Source organism: Erpetoichthys calabaricus, chromosome 11 (genome assembly GCF_900747795.2).
Source record: "Erpetoichthys calabaricus chromosome 11, fErpCal1.3, whole genome shotgun sequence".
In the NCBI taxonomy this organism is placed as follows: Eukaryota; Metazoa; Chordata; class Cladistia; order Polypteriformes; family Polypteridae; genus Erpetoichthys; species Erpetoichthys calabaricus.
The window spans coordinates 25,372,439-25,386,020 of NC_041404.2; positions in this window are offsets into that span (position 1 = coordinate 25,372,439).

The window sequence follows — 13,582 nt, forward strand, 5'->3', positions numbered from 1 at the left end:
AAGAGGAGCCATTTGAGGTTGTTTGGGCATGCTGAAGGATATCCCCAAGGTGGCAGCCCCTAGAGCTGCCGTGGGCATATTCCACTGTGCAGACCAAAGGACATGCTGGAAGGATTATTTCCCTTCGCTGGGTTGGGGACGCCTGTGAATTCACCAGGAAAAGTTGGAAACTGCAACTGAGGTCTGGGAAGCTTGGGCTGACTTGTCTGGCCTGCTGCTACCCAGACCCTCACCAGATAAAGTGGTTTCAGAAAATGAAATGACAATGAGGTGAGATAATTGTTTTACAGGTTGCTCCACCCTCTGGGTTCACAGGTATTGATGCATGGAATTCATTCACTTTGATTTTGGAGAGTTACTCTTTTTTTTAGAGAGAAACACTTCACAATCCACTAAAATGATTTCATCTAAAACAACAAACAAGTCTAGAATCTGGGAAAGAAAGTGGGACTAATAAAGAAGGAGTCTTTTTATCCAAAGATCATTGCCACAGCCCCAGTTATAATCTACTAAATGCTGCCTGCTCCAAATGAACCTTAGATGTTTGTTCATTTGAAAGCACTTCATAATTATTTAGAAAACTTGCTAATTGGTATTTGTTAAATTGTCTCAGTGGGTGACAGATGGGAGGCAAGATTTCCAGAGATGCCCCACCAAAACATCCTAACTGTTTACGACTTTATCACTTGATTTCACGGAACATATTGATTTCCGCACTTATGAATGCATTTCTGAAAATGATAGAGACTGTGAGGAATTGTAAATATGTTGAATGTCTTGTTAATTTTGCTTTGGATTTTGTTCCCATTGAACTCTAACATATTTTTGGCAGGGATTCACTGAATAAATAAGAACGCTAATAGATTTAATTAGGAATTATGCAGAAGGGTTGCATGTTCAAAAATAATTAAATAAACCCACCAAAAAGAAGACTCAAAACAGTCCAAAACATCCAGTTTTACAACTTTAGCTCATTAATATTTTGTTTGGTTTTGTTCTGCATAATCCATTAACCACACTGGAAGATACATTTAGCTAGCATTGCAGGCTCAGTATCCTGAAAGCATCCAGTTGTTGCCTCTGAAATGCAGTGAAAGCACAAAGTTATTATTCCATTCACATCACACTCCATTATGTGACTTTTTCTTTGAATTAATTGCAGTTTTATTGAACTGCGCTAGTTTGCACTGCTAAATCAATGCTAAAACATACACTGCTATTAGCGTTATCAATTATAAATCTCAGGAATGCTGATATATTGTTCTAGCCTGCTATGTAAAATTTCTTCACATAATTATTTTACTAAGGTTGAAACAGTTCAGATGCAAAAGGCATTTGTAGCCCAGACATAAATTATTAAGATCCATCTGCTGCCTTTAAAATATGCTAGTAAACATTAAAATGGAACTGCTAAAACTGATTAAATTGCTGGTTTATGGGGAATGCACTCATGTCACCTTACAGTCTGCAAGGTTTAAGTTATATGACACATTAAATTTACTGCTTTTCAATACCTTTCAGTAGGTTTGTGTTCCATGCAGAAAGTAATTCTTGTGGCACATGCTAGAACCCTTATATCAAGCAGCTGACTTCAGGGGATTTTCGAAAAACCAAGGAAAATGCACCGACATTACAGGGATCATTAACCCAAGACATAAAGCCGCAGCCCTAGCCAAGTTAATGATGCTTTGATAAGCTCTTTTCTGGAAATAAACATAATCTGTTAACATCCCCTTTTTTATACAGTGTAAAGGAGTGTCCAAGGATAAATTAAGGCATAAAAATAAAGGACAGCGGAAAAGAACATTTTTGACAGCCAAACTGTGAGAGATGCTGCATTTTAGCGTCACAATACGGGATGCTGGCCTTTTATTAGTGCCAGCGGAAAAATCTGCATTGATCTGGAATCTGTTCCAATCTTACAATTTATTTAAGCTGTTTTTATAAAAAGGAATGAATTACATCATTAAATGAGCTTACTTTGAATTCACAGTAGTGATAAATTATAATTTAGTGATTTGCAAAAGGCATTTTGTTCCATGTTCTAGTCTGATTTATATAAAGAGCGACTTAAGCAAATACTGCATTAAAGAACTAGAGACCTAAGTGGTCATTAACTTCTTGCTAATAAAATTAAATAGTAGTTAATATATGCTTACCACACATTAAGTCAAACTTCAGTTTTCTATAAGTTATGCTTATTCTAATCGTTAGCAGTGAGTAAGTGTCACCATTAAAATTAGTCACAGTTTATAATCTAACCACACAATATACAGTATTTCATTACTTATCACCTCCATAGTGTTCATTTTCCAATGCTGCATGTTACATTTATTTACTGTGTACAGTATTTACTAAACAGAGGTGGCGCTTCACAGGTCTTGAGATCTGAATTTGAATCCCAGCCCAGGCACTCACCGTAGGAGGATTGCATAGATTTCCTCTAAGTAAACCAGTTTCCCTCTCACATGCCAAACACGTACATTTCTAAGTTAGCCCCCTACATATGAGTGTTGGCGTGCGTGGATGAGCCCTGCGGAGCACGGGTTTGTCTCATAGGAATGAAAACTCCAAAAACGGATCTCCTTAATATCATTTTGGTTTTTCCTAGATGACAATGAGATCAGAGAGAAAGAAATTGGAGATGTTTTCTTATGTGTCATGCTTTGTAGATTTTTCTTCCGGAGAAAAAAATATCCCCTCACATATGTCTCCTCTTGAGTTTCAGCAGAGATCTCAGCAAAGTCCCATAATGGCCTCAGTTTTTCCAAATAGTGTCTTGACATTTTTCTGCAATCTGAAAGTATTTGCGTTGTGTGCTTAGTAATATCTGGTGAAATGTATGGATAGTTGTTTGTGATAACAAAACACTTTTACTATGATTGCAAAACTGAAGTCCTTACTTCTGAGTTTTAGTATTAGTGGTTCTAATTTATATTGCTGTGCTCCAATTAGATCTTACTCAGACTGGAAAATAGGAAGGCAGTGTGGCCTAGTGTTTTCCTATAGGGGGCACTAGCTCCCTGGAAATACGTTTGTTTTGTAATTGTGGCGTCTTAAGTAACCCAAAACTATATAGATATAATATTAAAAGGTGATACCCCTCCCTTAGTGATATGGCGGTAAGAAGTCAAATAAGAGAAAATAACTTAGCTTTCTTTAATGACGATTTGTGCAGCATAACAGATGGGAAGCCATGACAAAACCTTTGTGTAGAGTCTGCCATTTTCGTCACTGTGCTGGAAGGATTTTTAGGACCATATGATGTTATCTCCCATCCGTCCTTCGACTTCAAAGGTTTTATACCCCTTCTCCATGTGCATGCCCTTACTTAGGTAAATCATGCCATTCCAAACAAGGCAAAGAAGACCCAATGTCATGCTGACTCTGTCACACAGAAATAGTACAATGCCCATTTTTGTAGTTGTCCCTTTCTTGTCTTCTAATGCTAGCCTAGCAGTTCTAAATGATGAGCCCCTGTGTGCTAAATCTGGCCTAGTGTTAGCTGTACATGTGAGTGGATTTATAAAATATTGTTTATACAGAGCACAGTAACATATTAAACTTTTGTACTTATTACACCTAGTGGTTAAGACTTTGAACTTTAAACCCTGAGGTTTTGTATTCAACTCCAGCTACTAACACTGTGTGAGCACAAGCAAGTCATTTCATCTGTGTGTGGTCCAAATTGGAAAATAAAAGAAATGTAACCCATTGTTTCTCAGATGTTGTAAGTCACCATTGATAAAGACATCAGTCTAATAATAAGTAAAAAATATGATGTCTCGAAAGAGATATAAAGAAGACTCGAAAGAGATCTCACAAAATATAACATGTTGTCAAACCGGATTCTCAATTTTAAGTCCTTTTACCTCAGTTGTGTCTTGTGTCTCCTTTTTGTGTAAAGTTATTTAGGGGAAACATCTTTGACAAAGTTGATTCTTAAATCAAACACACAAGATAATCTCCTTAAAGTCTTATGAACCATCAAAGATCAACCTTTGAAACGTAAAATGTTCCTATACACTTCACCTCTCCACGATTCTTAATCAGATGAAGTGTTGCTTGAAGATGGAGGATTAAACTAAGGCACACGTGTTATGCATATGCAAAAAATCCACCTGGAAACAGAGAAAACATGTAAAGTGTTGGGATAGGAAAGAAACCCAAGTCTCACTTGGATTTTACATTTCAAATTTTCCTATGGCCATATGTACAGTAACTGTTGTGTTATGGGACGATGGCTACATTTACTGACAATATTTACCTCCAAATCCTCCCATTTTGCCTTGTTAAGTTCTCAGCTCTTTGTATGTGCTCACAGTCAGTGACAAACTCTGGTTTAATCTCTCTGCAACATTTCAGTGCGTAGTTGCTGGATGCAAGCATTTCATTGTACATGGTACTTGTACTTGTACACATGACAATAAAGAATTAAAATTGAAATTAGTTGTTTGTTTTGCCATTTCTAGTTACCAAACTTAGAATTTACCTCAGTGTGCTAAGAAATCACCCGAGTGAATCCCATAACTTCATTATGTATTCAAGGCAGGAACCTCAAAGCATTTTGTCACTCAACAGATTTTACGAATCCGGAAGAAATGACCAAAACAAGGCATGTAGCTGAGTGGTAAAAGTTAATAATTTCAAAACAATTCAGATGCACTATTGGGATAAATTTAGCAAGCAGCTAACCAAATCAACTCGACAGCCTGAGCAGCCTCTTCTTGGTTGACAAATTTTGTGTATTTTTTGTTTTTTATTGGCATAGGAAGTGTTGGCAAATATCACAGTGCATTCTTTATACTCCTTTAGCAAAATCATTAGTGCTACAGACCTCTCTTAAACTGTGCAATACCTCTTTATCCTCCTAATAAATCCAATTTTCACAGAACTATGCTGAATTTGGAGTATTGTTCAGCGTTACACTAAGTTCATCATTCAGCACATTACACATATTCACTGGATTAATAAAGTTTATCTAATCTAATCAAATCTAATCAAAACTAATCTCTGAGCTGACCATGAAATGAAATATATATCAGCCATGAGTTAAGGTAGGAACTTTAAAATGTATTTTAAACAAAATCTGCTTTGTTGCTACATCTGATGTTTTAAAAATGTTTTCTCTGGATTTTATTTTTAAGTGAAGGTTACATTAAAAATACCTTAAAAAACTAAATTTTACATACTAAATGAGATCTATTAAGTTGCTAGAAAGTAAAACAGCTGTGTAAACACTATCATTATTATTTTTTTTTTTTTTTACTTAGCAGTAGTAGTTCTAATAATGAGTGAATCAGGCAAATTTTAATTCATTTCATAAAACGGACACTAAAATTTGTTTCGCATTTGAATTCGGAATGGTGAAACGTCAAACTCTCTAACGAGAGTTTTGGAATGTTGTAAAGGTTTTTTTGGAAGGTGGAAAACAAGGAATACTGTTCCTTAAAGCCTTGTTCACACTTCCATGTTTACCTGCATCCTTTTCTGCAGCTGTGTAATGCGTGTAATCTGTCGCACACCAGTAAAATCGATTCTCATTTATGTCTCTCATTCACATGACCGTGGAGATGAAGTGCATTTTTTTTTTATCATATGCTGCACATTTTCCACACAAAGACACACTTAAATGGCCCACTGCAAGCATGACTTTGTTTTCTCCAAGGGAAATTTTTACAGGATGTCCTCCACCCCTCAGCCCTGCCATGCTGTTAGCCAGCAACTGCCCTTCGCTGTTTGTTGACTTCTGCAAAAGATGTTGAGGATATGCACTCTCCCACCACCATTGAGGCTCTAGTATCTTCTCTTTCTCAAGTGCATCTTTAGGGTTGTCATCAAAATGGATAAAGTGGGGGTCGTACTACCAGAACACACTTGGTGGCTCAACAAAATATTTACAATTGACAGGAAATAAGTCTGGGGATTTTGTTTCTTCACTAGAGATTTTTATTTAAATATTAAATTACAGACAAATGCATGTGAAATTGTTGCATGTAAATGCTTCCAGCAGGAACTAAATGTCTTACTTCGTGTGTCAATAGCACAAATTTCACTGGAAATGCAATTAATTTCATAGATTTTTAGGGATGTGCAAAATCAATTTTGTGTGAATTGTTTCACTCATCACCAGCAGATGCCTATTTCCAAGTCCAGTTGCAAAAACAAATCATTATACATACAATCTGAGTGGTTGTAAAATTTCCTACTATTAGTCTACAGCTGGCACTTTTTATTTTCAGATTTGAATCTTGCACATGTATTCCCACAGTAGCGTAGCGTATAAATCTCTGCAACATGTGGAAATGGATATGTAGATAGTAATAAATACACTCCTGAAATTCTAATTTGGACAGTAAAGAATACATATTTTAAAGCTGATGCAGATCTGGGTTCATACTACATTTTGGCATGCAAGCACATGTACCAATTCATCTTCATCATTAGGCAATTTAATTCAATTTAATTTTGGTACTTATTTATCGTTGCCAGTTTTTATGGTCAAGCACGTGTCCCTTCGTCTGGAGCAGGGGAGAGCAACATTGGTCCTGGAGGTCCGCACGCCCCTCATGTTTTTATTCCAACCCAGCTGATTAATTAGAAACCAATCCTTCTTATATATAAAATTTGTTTCCTTTCCAAGGATATCATCCAAATAATCTGAAGCAAAAAAAAAAAATAAAAACAAATGAATAATGAATAAATTGTCTTTCAGTATACTTCCAAGTATTTTATTAAACCAGACAAATGGAAACAGGTTAGATGGAGAACTGCTGGCTCCTTTGCCATTTGCATCTTTTTGCTAATTAGTATAAATTAAAAGTAGTGAATGCAGGTTTTGAGAGACCGGAATAATCAATTAAGGGTGGGGAAATTTAACAAGCGAGACCACTAAAATGAAGCAATAAAATGATACTTGAGCAATAAGTATTTCATCTGAAATAATTAAGTGCCTTGAGCATGGGAAAGGTGTTATATAAATGTTTTATTATTATTATTATTATTATTAATTGACTCCTCAATAAGGAACAAAAAACAGCAGCACTGCAACCCTCCAGGACCAACATTGCTCACCCTGGTCTAGAGCAACTTCAAGAGAAAGGGTATAAGCGAAAGTTCTTGATACAACAAAAAACAAGGACTAATTTTACAAAAAGACAGTGTTTATTAAAAATGTAAAAAAGTATTTTATGTTTAAATGTTTCTTAATTTCATAAGGAGTTACGTAAGAATACAAGTATATATATAAGCATACAAGCAACATGTATACATAGAAACATGTAGGCATACAGGTTATTTATCCATTTTCTCATCTTTATTTTGTGCTTCTAGCTGTAAGCATTCTGCACCCATCCAGTATTACGGCATTCTTTCCATGGACCTGCTGTTATGGCTGGTTTTAATTGGCCTAAATCTCCATCGCCTTGTCATTCTCACACCCTAATCATCCCTTGTCTCTAATTAGTTATCCCCTTCACCACCTAACAGGTAATGTGTGGTGAGTGTACTGGCGCAAAAATGTCTGCTGTCACATCATCCAAGTGGATACTGCATATTAGTGGCTGAAGTGGCTCCTCACTCACTATGAAAAGTGCTTTGAGCAGTGAGAAGAGAACTATATAAATTTAAAGAATTATTATTTTCTTTATGTAATATAACAAGGAGATGGTGCAGTAGTTAGGTCACTGCCTGTGTGGGTTTTTCTGCTAGGACTCCATTCATCCTTCCCACCGTACTTACTGGTTAGGTGAAGTGGCAACACTAAATAGGCACTGCATGAGTGAGTGTGAGTTTACTTATGCAAAGTAAGTTATAGCAGTGTTCATTATTGAAAGCACTATATAAAATTATAATTGATTATTTCATCATTTAAGCTTTTCATGTGCACATTTGAAATATGTTTATTAGAAGCATCTTTCATTCTATTGAAAGTTGTAAAAGGGAATCCATTAAAGTTAAATTAATTGGCATTCTATTGATATTTTTAATGTATCATTCAAGCTACTTTAACTCAATTAATTAATGAAACACATCTTAAGAACGGTCCATGCATCCCTACTCAGCTCATTTCTGTTTGTGCTCTTGAAGCCAAGAAAAAAAGTATCTAAAAAGCCTCAAGATGCTGCTCTGACAAAACAACAATATGTATTTCTATAACACATTTATATACATAGTGTAGTTCAAAGTGTTTTCGTAATAAATAGCAAAAGAAATGTTAAGATTACGGAAGAGGTAAAATTGAAAAATCCCTAGTTTGTAAGTCTGTAATGGATACAATGGTAAATAGTCATATGCCCAACTTGATAACATACTGTACTGTGTATACTGTTAACTGGCCAAGCACAGGTCAAAACAAAACCGAGACCAACGAACAATATTTGGGACACCAGCTGGGTCATCCTGTTTAATTGCCTGCTTTACTTCTTAAAACTGAAACAAGTGCCTATTAGCAACAACTAACATAACTCCTTATGGCAAAACACAAAAGAAAATAAGGGCTCAGGTTTAGCCATCAGAATAAAAGTGAGGTCTCTCATAGAGCTATGTCTTGTCAGGAGTCGGTCCCAAAAAAGACAGCTCAGTGGAGGCAGTCGGGCTTTTTATACCAGGACGACCAGAAGGGGTGGAGCTAATTTCCCTCACTGGGTGGTTTCTCTGAGCTGCTGGGAGAAAATGAGACCACACATTTAGCAACAGCACCCCCTCTTGCCTACCTTGAATGAGCCAGCAAGGAGATCCTCAGACATGCATGCGTGATTATATATATATATATATATATATATATATATATATATATATATATATATATATATATATATATATATATATATATATATATATATATATATTGTGGAAAGCATACCCCCAGACACAGACAGACAGACACCAGAATGTCCAAAACACACTTCTTTATTTTCCTACAGCACCACAATGCCTTCCTTCACCAACCCTTTCTTCTTCTGTTTCTCTTTCCTTCTCTTCTCACGTTCAACTTTCTCTCTCTTTCTCTCTTCTTCTTTCTCTTTCTCTTCTTCTCCTTCTTCTTCTTCTCTTTCACCTTCAACCTCCTCTCGCCCTCCTCACAAGCTTCGTCTTCTTCCTCCCAACTCTGGCTCTCTTAGTGGAGTGAGGCAGCCTCTTTTATTACGACCCGGATGAGCCCCAGGTGCTCCCCATGACATCCCTTCCTGGTGTGGCGGAAGTGTCAGGAGAGCACCTGGAAGTACACCGGGTGCCCTTGGGATTACTTCCGGCAGCACTTCCTGGTGTGGCGGAAGTGCTGCCATCCAGGACTCCATAACTGTCCGGGCGCCCCCTGGCAGTGGCCACGTCTTCTCACAGTGGTGAGTGTCCTGGCTCCATTCCTGTGGCCCCCAATTAGGCCCGGGCGGCTGCCCTCTCATGGCCGAGGAGAAGTATCGTCCAACTCGGGGACTGTCTAGGCGTCCCGGCCGGGCAGTGTCCCCGCTCATCCATGACAATATATATATATATATATATATATATATATATATATATACATACGGCCTGGCGGCATCAGATGGACCAAAACATAATATCCCAGAGGTGTTTAGGTCAGCTGAGTTTGGGGGCCAGTCAATGGTATCAATTCCTTCATCCTCCAGGAACTGCCTGCATACTTTCGCCACATGAGACCAAGCATTGTCATGCACCAGGAGGAACCCAGGACCCAATGCACCAGCATAGGGTCTGACAATGGGTCCAAGGATTTCATCCCAATACCTAATGGCAGTCAAGTTGTCGTTGTCTAGCCTGTAGAGGTCTGTGCGTCCTTCTATGAATATGTCTGCCCAGACCATCACTGACCCACCACTAAACCGGTCATGCTGAACGATGTTACAGGCAGCATAACATTCTCCATGGCTTCTCCAGACCCTTTCATGTCTGTTACATGTGCTCAGGGTGAACCTGCTCTCATGTGTGGACTTGACAATTCTGGTATTCTATGGCAAATACCAATCGTGCTCCACTGCCGGGCAGTGAACACAGGGCCAACAAGGGGACATCAGGCCCTCAGGCCACCCTCATGAAGTCTGTTTATGATTTTTTGGTCACACCAGTGGCCTGCTGGAGGTCATTTTGTAGGGCTCTAGCAGTGCTCATCCTGTTCCTCCTTGCCAAAGCGAGCAGATGGCAGTCCTGCTGATGGGTTAAGGACCTTCTACGGCCCTGTCCAGCTCTCCTAGAGTAACTGCCTGTCTCCTGGAATCCCCTACATGCCCTTGAGACTGTGCTAAGAGACACAGCAAACTTTCTGGCATTGGCACATATTGACGTGCCATCCTGGAGAAGTTGGACTACCTGTCCAACCTCTGTAGGGTCCAGGCATCACCTCATGCTACCAGTAGTGACACAAAAACAGTCAGAAAAGATGAGGAGGGAAAAATGTCAGTCGCCTTTACTTGTTAAACCATTCCTGTTTTTGGGGTCGTCTCATTGTTGCCCGTCTAGTGCATGTTAGTTAGTTGTTAATTTCACTAACACCAAAGCAGCTGAAATTGATTAACAACCCCCTCTGCTACTTAACTGACCAGATCAATATCACAGAAGTTTCATTGATTTGATGCTATACTATATATATATATATATATATATATATATATATATATATATATATATATTGTAGAAAAGGCGCTATATATGCGCCTGACCCGGCACAGAAGGACACAGAGGCACGTATAAACTAAGGACTTTTTATTTTTCTTCTTCACCCGTGGGCGCACGTCTTCCCCGTGACCCACAGGCAATACACAGTCCCAAAAGGACCCTTTTCCCCACAACTCCTCCGCAAGCGTAGTCCTCCTCCTCCCAACCCTGGCTCCTTGAGAGGTGGTGGCTGGCCCTTTTTATAACCCACCCTGAAGCATTCCAGGTGCTTGACCACCTGGTTCTAATTGCACTTTCGGGTGGGGCTGAAGATTCGACCAGCCGGGCTGCAGACTCCATGCAGCTCCCCCTAGCGGCCATCCGAGCCCCCAACCAGGCTGTGGAGGACTCCATCTCCCATGGAGCCATGCGCTAGGCTGGGGTACCACCGTCCACCAGGGAGACTGCCACCAAGCGTCCCAGGGGAGGTATTGAGCTGCCCATGGTGGCTCCCCTGGAACAGATGCAGCAGGGGCATCCCTGCCAGGCATGGGACCCGGCTGTCCTTCACAATATATATATATATATATATATATACATACACATATTGCGATGGACGGCAGGCGTTTCAGCCCGGCCTGGACGTCCCTCATCAGAGAAAAACAGCCTTTTCAGGGCATTACATCCCCTGGGACACTAGAGGGCAACTCCCCTGGATGGAAAGGGATCCTCGGGTTCCCGCAGGGCAGCATGGGACATGGAGTCCGTTTCTTCATTCCTGTTGGGTGCCGTGGGTGCCGCCAGGGGGAGCTCACCAAGGACCCGGGGACTATTACGGTTACACCAACCCAGAAGTACTTAGGAGTCAAGAAGACGGAAGCCCGCAGTACTTCCGGGACACTTGATGAAAGAAGATGTGGTGTTGACCCAGAGAAGAAATACTTCCGGGTCATGGATTTTAAAAGGACTGTGGGAAACCCCAGCAGACTGAGCCGGAGTTGGGTGGGAGTGTGACGGAGCTGCTGGGAGTTTGGAGGAGTGTATTTATTGTTATTGATTACTGTATTGATTTCTTATTGGAGAATTGTGGAGTGTGTGGTGCTTTGTGCACTTTATTGAAGAAAATATTAAAAGAATCTTCTTGTGCTTTTACACGTATGTCTGGGATGTCTGTCTGGTGGGTTCAACAGGGTGCTATATAGTGCCATATACCATAATATATATATATATATATATATATATACACATTAGGGGGCTTAACCCCTGCTCGCTTCACTCGCCAACCCCCCTGGCCTGCACTATGCACCAGCCACTTCGTGTCTCTGCCTCTCGTGTTTTGAAGAGGGGGGCTGCACGCACCACAAGGAGACATGGTCGCACCTCTGAAACTCCCTCTTAAATGGTGATACAATGGGAAACAAATACAGTTTTTTTTTTTACCTCCACTTTGGTCTATCAGCTGCTGGCTTGCTGCTGCTGCTGCTGCTGTGCCGCATGATCTGCATCTCGCTGTCTTTGTCATCTACTCTTTGTCTTTTATTTCCTGCCCTGGGCGTGGTAAAATCTCTTGGCACAAAGTCTTGTCTTGCGGGATGTGAGTTCTTGATATTATAGTTTCTAATTTAAAAATGGAATAAGAATATGAAAATCTAACAACATCACATTAAAGTTCAATAAATACTGGAAAGAATGATACCAAACATATATATGTAGGTTTTAAAATAAGACCAATTTAAAGCGTGACAAAAAGCAAAATACATGATCTAGAATGAGCTTAGCTTCTTCTGATTTTTTTAAAGTGTCTTTTAATCCCCATGAACGAACACAGAGAGATTAGTGTGGCTATGATCAATACATGTGACCTGATCTAAAAAAGTGTTTGTAAGGTCTTGAATTTCAGTGGTGTGAGGGTGTTCTCAGCAACAGTCTGCTGTTTTACCTATGTAGGTTGCTGGACACTTCATATAAGAAATGCAGTAAATATGATTTTTAGACTGGCAAGTGGCCCATTGTTTAATATTAAATTTACTAGAGTGACCAGATACAGGAGTATTGATGGTGGTAAGGTGGCCCCTGTTACAGCTCAAAGTGCGTGGTGAGGAATGTGGCTCTTCTCTGTGAAGTGAGCTGTGGATGAGACGTTTACATACAAGGGAAGGTTAGAGAAAAAAGGCTTCTGTGACAGGATCAGTCTGAAATATGAAGAAATTTTGTTTAATGGCCAGTGAGGAAGTATTAGGGTAGAATGGGGGGACCAGTGGGATGTGAGTTTCATTAATAGGATTCCTGGGATTACATATTTCTCTAGATTTTGAGTACTGAGAAAAGCAATATATAAATGTAATGAATTATGAATTATTATTAGATCATAAAGACTAACTAATCTCTCTCTCTTCATCTTTCCTAATGGCAGCTTTTTTCTCACCTTTTCTCTTTTCATCTGCCCTGACATTGTTCCCTCTTTTTCCTTGTATATATGTTACTTAGTTTTTCCTTTTCAGTTGCCCAGCTAAACAGCTGAAAGATTTTGCCTTCATTTTTTAAATACAGTATATACACCTAACTTGTCTGCCAAGCCAAGTAATTGACATCACTAGCATAGCATGCACCGTGTTATTTACAGGGCCAATAAAGCACTTTGGCTCTCCACTCCAAAGTGATATGACCACTTCAGTCTCTTAAGCTTTGAGTTAGCTGACACTGACACAAGATGATTGACTGGCATAACAGTAAGAGACTTAGTTGAAGAAGCCTTATAACATCTGGTCATTTTGACTGATGCCTTTATCTGTTTGTTTGTATTGTCAGAATTTCAAGGGGAGCCCCCCCCCCCCCCCCCCCATTAAGACAGTTGTTGAAAATTATGCACTGTTCTGGCCATCTCCTAGCAGAGCTCTTGTGCCAGCGACACTCATGAGATGCTATTAGTTTAACACCAGGCCTTGTATCAGCATTTGGACTTAACACTAGAATT